Source organism: Pan troglodytes, chromosome 10 (assembly GCF_028858775.2).
Source record: "Pan troglodytes isolate AG18354 chromosome 10, NHGRI_mPanTro3-v2.0_pri, whole genome shotgun sequence".
NCBI lineage: Eukaryota > Metazoa > Chordata > Mammalia > Primates > Hominidae > Pan > Pan troglodytes.
Genome location: NC_072408.2, coordinates 26,201,141 through 26,209,069, shown reverse-complemented (window position 1 = coordinate 26,209,069; position 7,929 = coordinate 26,201,141). Strand labels below are relative to the sequence as shown.

The following is a 7,929-nucleotide window of genomic DNA, read 5'->3' as shown; positions in this document are numbered from 1 at the left end:
TTTTTTTTTTTTTTTAGGCAGGGTCTTGCTTTATTGGCCAGGCTGGAGTGCAGTGATGTGATCATAGCCCACTGCAGCCTCAACCCCCTGGGTTCAAGCCTCAGCCTCAGCCTTTTAAGTAGCTGGGACTATAGGCTTATACCACTATACTTGGCTAATTTTTAAGCTTTTTGTAGTGATGGGGTCTCACTAGATTGCCCAGGCTGGTCTTTAACTCCTGGGCTCAAGAGATCCTCTTGCCTTTGCCTCCCAAAGTGCTGGAATTACAGGCATGAGCCACTGAGCCTGGCATGTTATAGGCCTTTTTATGCACAAAAGCTCAGAAGGGTCTGCTTTTGAGTACCATTTGGCAGTAGTGAATAGTGTGGTTGTGGGAGGAGAACAGGATATCGTGGAAAGTAAATGGCATAAAAACAAATGGTTTGGTTAGGGAATCAAGAGCCATTATAAGTGTTACTGAAACAAGAGATATATTATAGAAAAGGGAAGGAGCTTGGATTTATTAGAGAAAAAAGAAAGAACAGCCGGGCATGGTGGCTCACACCTGTAATCCTAGCACTTTGGGAGGCTGAGGTGAGTGGATTGCCTGAGCTCAGGAGTTCAAGACCAGCCTGGGCAACATGGTGAAACCCCATCTCTACTAAAATACAAAAAATTATCCGAATGCGGTGGTGGGCACCTGTAATCCCAGCTACTCAGGAGGCTGAGGCAGGAGAATTGCTGGAACCTGGGAGGCGGAGGTTGCAGTGAGCCGAGATCGTGCCACTGTGCTCCAGCCTGGGCGACAGAGCCAGATTCTATCTCAAAAAAGAAAGAAAGAAAGAAAGAAAAGTAAAAAGAAAGAATGTGGTGAAGTGAAGTTTTGGAAGTTTTTGGAAGGGGTTTTGGAAGTTTTTGGAAGTTTGGAAGTTTTTGGAAGGGGTAATGAGAGTGATGGAGAGTCTAGTGCATCTGTTACATGGGTGACAAGTCAAAGACTGCAGAAAAGCCCAAGAAGCCCAAGCATGCAGCTAACAAAGGGTGAGCTCATGGAGAGGTCTATGGACACCTGTTAGCCCTGTGGGTCCATAGCCAAGTGTCTGGGGCCACGGTTAGCAAGCAAAACCAAACTAGAGGAAAAATATGTCTACATGCATGCAGTGATGGGGCTGGGGGAGAAGTAGGAGGAGAATTGAACAAATAAAGAAGAGTTTTATTTAGGAAGATTAGGAGATGACAGCTTTCTCAGGTATCTAAGCAAATAGCCCCAAAAGATAATTTAAAATATTAGATTCTAAGGCTGGAGAGTTTTTTGGGCTAAATAATTAAACAAAAAACAAAAAAAAAAGAAAGAAAAAACCTCTTGAGGATTGCCTATCTTGCAATTATTTGTACCTCTTTTATTGTCATTTATTAATGTCCTCAACAGGAATGATTGGCATGTCAGTTGCAATGAATGAGAGAGATCAAGAATAAATGGTGTAAGGAAATTCCTTCAGTTTATAAACATAAAAGGAAATCTTCAAATGCTCTGGTACTCGTGGCAAAGGCAGTTGGTTGTGATACTGTCACATTTCCAGACAAATTGAGTCTATGAGTTCTATTTAAAACTGTAAAAGCCACTGAGCATAGAAATAACTTGGCTTTTGATCTTAATTACATAGAGTCATATCGTAGTGTAAATATGAATTAAGCATTTGTAATTTTTTTTTTTTAAGACAGAGTCTTGCTCTGTTGCCCAGGCTGGAGTACAGTGGCGTGATCTCAGCTCACTGCAACCTCTGCCTCCCAGGTTCAAGTCATTCTCCTGCCTCAGCCTTCTGATGCTACAGGCACATGCCACCATGCCCGGCTAAACTTTGTATTTTTAGTACAGACAGGATTTCACCACGTTGGCCAGGCTGGTCTCAAACTCCTGACATCAGGTGATCCACCTGCCTTGGCCTCCCAAAGTGCTAGGGTTACAGGCATGAGCCACCGTGCCCAACCAAGTATTCGTATCTTTAAGTCACTTTAGTGGTACTAAAATGTTGGTAATCTGCTGGTTTAATGCTATAGTGAATTGTAGTGACGATTTTTGGGTTGAAAACCATAGCCTGTAGTTCTCAATGCCTAAAATCCTGACAAATTTAAACAGAGGCTGTAGAGGATGTACATTAGTCAGTTAATGTCAGATGACAAACAATCACAAAATCTAGTGACATAAAACCATAAGTATTTATTTCTTGTTCATTCATTTGTGTGTCAGTTCTAGTTCAGCTTCTTCAAGCTCTGGCTGAGGGTTGGGCTTGAGTCTCCTTCATGAATATTCTTTTTGGGACTTGGTCTACAAACCAATAGCTATCCAGCAGAAGTTCTTTTCATAGCAATAAGAAGGAGTGCAGGAGGCAAACTCAATCACACAGACACATTCTAGCCTTGGCTCTCATCATGTATGCTAACATCTTATTGGTTAAAGGAAGTCACATGGCTAAATCCATCAGTAGGGAAGTGTGTTCCTTCTATGGAAAGGGGAAGAATGAACATTTCCTTAGCAACAATCTAATTTACTGTAAGATGCTTTATATATTGCTATTATTCCTAAAAATTCTTTAATTTCTTAACATTTCAAATTATATAAGTTTGTATTTAGTTGCAAGTGACAGAAAACCCACAGGAGCTTAAACAGTATAAACTTTTATTTCATACATATAAATGAAGTCCACAGGAAAGCAAGCTGAAATGGCATGGCATCTTTATAATTTTCAAGAACGCAGTGGCTTCTCTTCAGCTCTATTCCTATTCCCAGGCCGCCTCCTGATCCAAGAAGGCTGATCAAGTTCCAGCCATCAAGTTCATATTCCAGACAGCAAGGTGAAGAACAAGATGAAGGAAGTCACAACTCTTCTCTTCCCAGAAGTTGCACACAATTCTTTTGCTTATGTCTTATTGGCCAGAAATTATTCACGTAATTACACTAGCAAGGAAAGTTAGAAACTTAGACTGTATTCTTGGAATTCTCCAGGTATCTATATTTGCTGTCAAAAATAATGGGTTTTATAATGTTAATATACTATTAGAGAAGAACAGCTGTTGGTGTAAACAATTGATAGTCTTTGCCACAAATTCCAAAGAAACTACATTCTTATCACTACCTAGCCTTTCAATGAGATATTTTATTCCTTCTTCTAAGTTCTTACAATAAAAATATGACTGTTAACAAAGACACCATAGATATTATCCCTTAAATTAAAGTTCTGAGTTATTTTTAGTTACAGCTGGCAAGCTGCCAAAAGGAAAAAGGGAGAGGGACTGAAGTTTCTAATATGGATGTCAATTCTCAGTGGAATTATCCAGCTCTACTACCTTCCAAGTTGATCCTGAGAACGGATTCCAGGGACAGCCATTACTTTATCTTTACTACTATAATATGTTAATTTCAGTACATGAGTTCTTGAAAGACTTCAGAGAAGAGAACATTTCCTGTTATGAATAAATGGTTACAAGTTGAATTAACCCACAGACATTGACGGATCACTGCTTTTTGTCATGATCATTAACCTGTAATCAAGGTTATCCAAGATCTGTTCCCAATATACCTTTCTAGGTCTGTCTCCCACTACTCTTTTTCACGTATCTTTATAAAATTTATAACATGCTGAAAAAATGTCAAGTATTATAGATGACTTTCTTAAACAAACTAGATTAATTATGCCACCCAAATATATCCTGTATCTTACTTTTTTGCCTATGCTTGAGTCATCTCAGTAGAGTGACCCACGTCATACCTACTATAAGCTTATCCATTAGTTTAAGACTTAAACCAAAATCTTTCTTAAGAAAGTCTCTCTAGAATCCCATAATCAGAAGTGATTTCTCTCAAAAGTCCAATACAACTGTATATTATATTCTCTCCTTCCTTTATTCATTCATAATTAATATTTATTGAAACCTATGATGTGTCACTGCGCTAGGTTTCATTTATAGCATTTATAGTCTAGTGGAAGGCATTAATCAAATAATATATTCCTTATGTATAGACCATGACCTATCTCACATTATACTGCTATTGTTCATCTTGCTTACTTCCCCAAGCACTGAAAACAAATGGAAAAGCTGTGTTTTATCGTGTGACTACCCTTCTGACACCTAGTAATGTGCCTTGCATTGTTAGTTAAATGTTCAGCAGCAATATTCGATGAATATTTCATTTATTGCCTTACTCTTCACCCCGGGGGAAGCAATTCAGAGGACATATGTTACCATTAACTGCTGTAGAAAAATTCATTTGAAATTGAAACACGCATTTAAAAATATATACATGTGTCTTCATAACTGGAGTGTTGAGGATGGAGAAGAACCTATAAGATGAAAATCCAGCGTGTTTGCCTTATTAGAAATGCAAATGTCTACTAAAATATGATTATGAGAATATGAGGTGTCCAGTGTCCAGACGTGCAAAAATCACACAGATAAAAGCAAATCTCTCTCTAATCTTTCTTTGCTTTGTGTAATTAAAAGACAGAAAGCAAACTACGCTTTCTAAATAAATGATATTCAGTCAGTTTTAGAAATGTTTGCATCCTGCTACAATCACTGCTATAATAGGTTTTCTAGGCTCTGCAGCCTTTTCCTTGTTTCCTGCTTATTCAGGCTTCAGATCTGTGGAGTGGATCATAATTAGGAATCTACTGGTTCTTTCCCCAACTCTGATTCAATTAGCCATATGTTACAGGCAGCAAACACAGTGGCTGTCAAACTTTAGCAATTACCAAGGGGGGGGAGGGGAGAAAGGCTTGTGGGGTCAAAACTATGAACTTATAAAAAGCTCTTGAAGTAAAGGCAAATCTTAATAGTGGAGCATTAATCAGAATTTTGTCTGGCCATTCATTAATCATCTCACACGGACCAGCTCTGGAAAGAGCAGCCTTTCATACACGTGGGACAGAAGTGTTGAGCTCTCAGAGCAAAGGTATCAGAAAAGGCAATGAGTAAATATGCAATTCTGTTTACATTCTTCATTCCAACAGTGAAGAAAAATCAATAGGCTTACAGAATATGGCAATTGTCCTTTGAAATGAAGGCTTTCTGAAAGGTAGTTTTTCTAGCTCATAAGGGCTGATTCCAAATAAATGATTTACTCTTTGTGGAGTGCTACATGCTTAATGAGGGCTGTGCTGGGTCAAACTGGAAGTGGAAAATTCCTTGGAGGGTCACTGTTAAATTCATTTTATCGAAAAGGCAGAACATTCAAATTTAAACATTTGACATTCAAAGCTGTGTTAGTTCAGAACTTCTCGGCTACATGCTGATTTGTTAGAGAAAGGGGGTTGGAAGTCCTGGGGTAGATAACATTTAAAAAAATAGTCGAAAGAAAATGAGCATTGAAGCATGTCATTCTTGAGGAAAAACTCACATAATTAGGTAGGCTTTGTGAAGAAATCTACTGCTTTAAAAAGAAAAAACCTATTAATGTTTTGGCTAACCTACCCATTCATGCTCTTCTCCATAGAAGGAGGAACTGAGTTACAATACAGCCACACTCCATTTAAAATAACATTTATTCAATAGCAGGTCTGCCTCGTAGGCTTACCTCCTCATAGAAAAGGCCTATTATAAATCCCAGTAATTTTCCCATGAGTTCTACAAAGAGTGTTTCTTCGTGGTGGGTTTGAGTACTTTATCCACTATAATTTAAATGTCTCAAATGATGTCACTTCAAACTGTTTCCCTCAGGGGGTTGCTCTAGTCTGAAAAATATCTTCATTAAGATATTTCTCTAGTATTTAACCTGGAATTTATTTATCTGTCATCAGAAATAGGTCGTTTCCCCACCAGCTTTAACCACTGAACTTTGTTCAAGAAGCGAGTGTGCTCTAGCATAAGAAAGGTTGTTATCTTTTCTTCATAAAATAAGTGACTTTTAGCTCAACTGTATTGAGTGCATTAAAATTCCCATTTGATTTATTTTGCTCTAGGTATGTATCCATTTCTCTGGACACTAGTTGAGATTTTGGTCCAGGAAGAGCTGAGGTTTGGTTGGGGGAGGGTGAAGGTGAGTGGTGAGGATTTTAAAGTGTAAACTTTTACTCTCTCATATCAAATAGAAATTTTAAAAAAGTATTCAGAGGGTAAACATTCACCTAGTGGAATAGAAACTGAAGAAATCAATGAAGCCACGGAATATAGGTGTGACCTTTAGACTTTTTTCTTTTTGAGGTTAACAAAGGGGAAAAGCATCTTGCTAAGAAGTCAGGGTACAAATTTCTGACCCCTTTAAGAACATCTACCATAACACTTTAGCTTTAAATACTTCTACTTATTTATTTATTTAATGACTGCGTCTTACCCTGTCACCCAGACTGGAGTGCAGTGGCACTATCATAGCTTACTGCAGCAAACTCCTGGGCTCAAGTGATCCTCCTGCCTCAGCCTCTCCAGTAGCTCAGACTACAGGCCTGTAGTGGCCTAATAATTTATCATCACTCCTGGCTAATTAAAAAAACCCTTTTTTTTTTTCTTTTTGTAGAGACAGGGCCTCTCTAAGTTGCCCAGGATGGTCTTGAACTCATGGGCTAAATGCTTCTTCCTCCTCAGCCTCCCAAGTAGCTAAGACTTCTGCATTGATTTTAATAGCTTAATTGGAATGACAAGGGAAGTGAGGGTTGCCAGAGCCAACACGTTAAATGCCTGTCTTGGGTGGCAGGCAGCTCCATGGTGAAGAGAGAACTCACTGGGCTCCATTGCCCCTTCCTGTGATGGGCTACCACACAGGGTGAGGATCTTTGCTGCTAAGTCTCTCATCTGTTTCAAGTGTGTGTGCATATTGACAGTTCTCCTAAGGAAAGCAGAGCACTCCTATGGAGGTCCTAGAGGGTACATACAGCAGCTGATGATAACGTTTTTATTTTTCTACTAGGAGAGTTTTAATTAAAACTACATGTGGTTTGAAATGTTTGCTGTTCTTTCTCTTCTGAAAATCCTTACAATTCATTTTGCATAAAAAGAAAAATTCTAAAGTCTTTCATTTAAATAGTGAGATGATAGCTTCAGTAAGAATTGCTGTGTTGGGCTTTCATATATGATTACTGAAAGCACAATGCAAAGGCCAGGGCTGAATTTAACAGGCCGTTTGCTGCAAGTAGCAGTGTCACTGGATACCACCAACAGGTTCATGTTGAAGGTTTTTAAAAAAGCTTTTAAATTTTGCAATTAAAACATATACAGGCCAAGTGCAGTGGCTCATGCCTATAATCCCAGCACTTTTTGGGAGGCCAAGGTGGGTGGATCATTTGAGGTCAGGAGTTTGAGACCAGCTTGGCCAACATGGTGAAACCCCGCCTCTACTAAAAATACAAAAATTAGACGGGCGTGGTGGCAGGTGCCTGTAATCCTAGCTACTTGGAAGGCTGAGGCAGGAGAATCACTTGAATCCAGGAGGCAGAGGTTGCAGTGAGCTGAGATCACGCCACTGCACTCCAGCATGGGCGACAGAGTGAGACTCTGTCTGAAAAAAAACAAAACAAAACCAGAAAACCAAAAATGTATGGCCTAATAATTTATCATAAGGCATGTAACCACCACCCAGATCAAGAAATAAAATCTTCATTGCAGCGCTATTCACAATAGGAAAGACATGGACTCAATCTAAATGCCCATCAACGACAGATTGGATAAAGAAAAATGTGGTACATATACACCATGGAATACTATGCAGCCATATAAAAGAACAAGATCCACTTTGGGAGGCTGAGGCAGGCAAATCACGAGGTCAAGAGATCGAGACCATCCTGGCCAACATAGTGAAACCCCGTCTCTACTAGAAATACAAAAATTAGCTGGGCATGGTGGTGCATGCCTGTAGTCCCAGCTACTTGGGAGGCTGAGGCAGGAGAATTGCCTGAACCTGGAAGCGGAGGGTGCAGTGGGCCGAGATCGCACCACTGCACTCTAGCCTGGGTGACAGAGCAA

The 7,929-nt window shown here is 39.5% G+C and overlaps 1 long non-coding RNA gene across 1 annotated transcript in view; it reads right to left on the bottom strand.

The window, feature by feature from the left end:
• Window positions 1-2,639: 2,639 nt before the first annotated feature.
• LOC112204982 (uncharacterized) overlaps window positions 2,640-7,929 on the bottom strand; it is a 31,968-nt gene continuing 26,678 nt past the window's right edge. The window contains exon 2 of the long non-coding RNA XR_002938752.2: window positions 2,640-2,996. This is a non-coding gene — a long non-coding RNA (uncharacterized LOC112204982). The remainder of the gene's footprint in view (window positions 2,997-7,929) is intronic.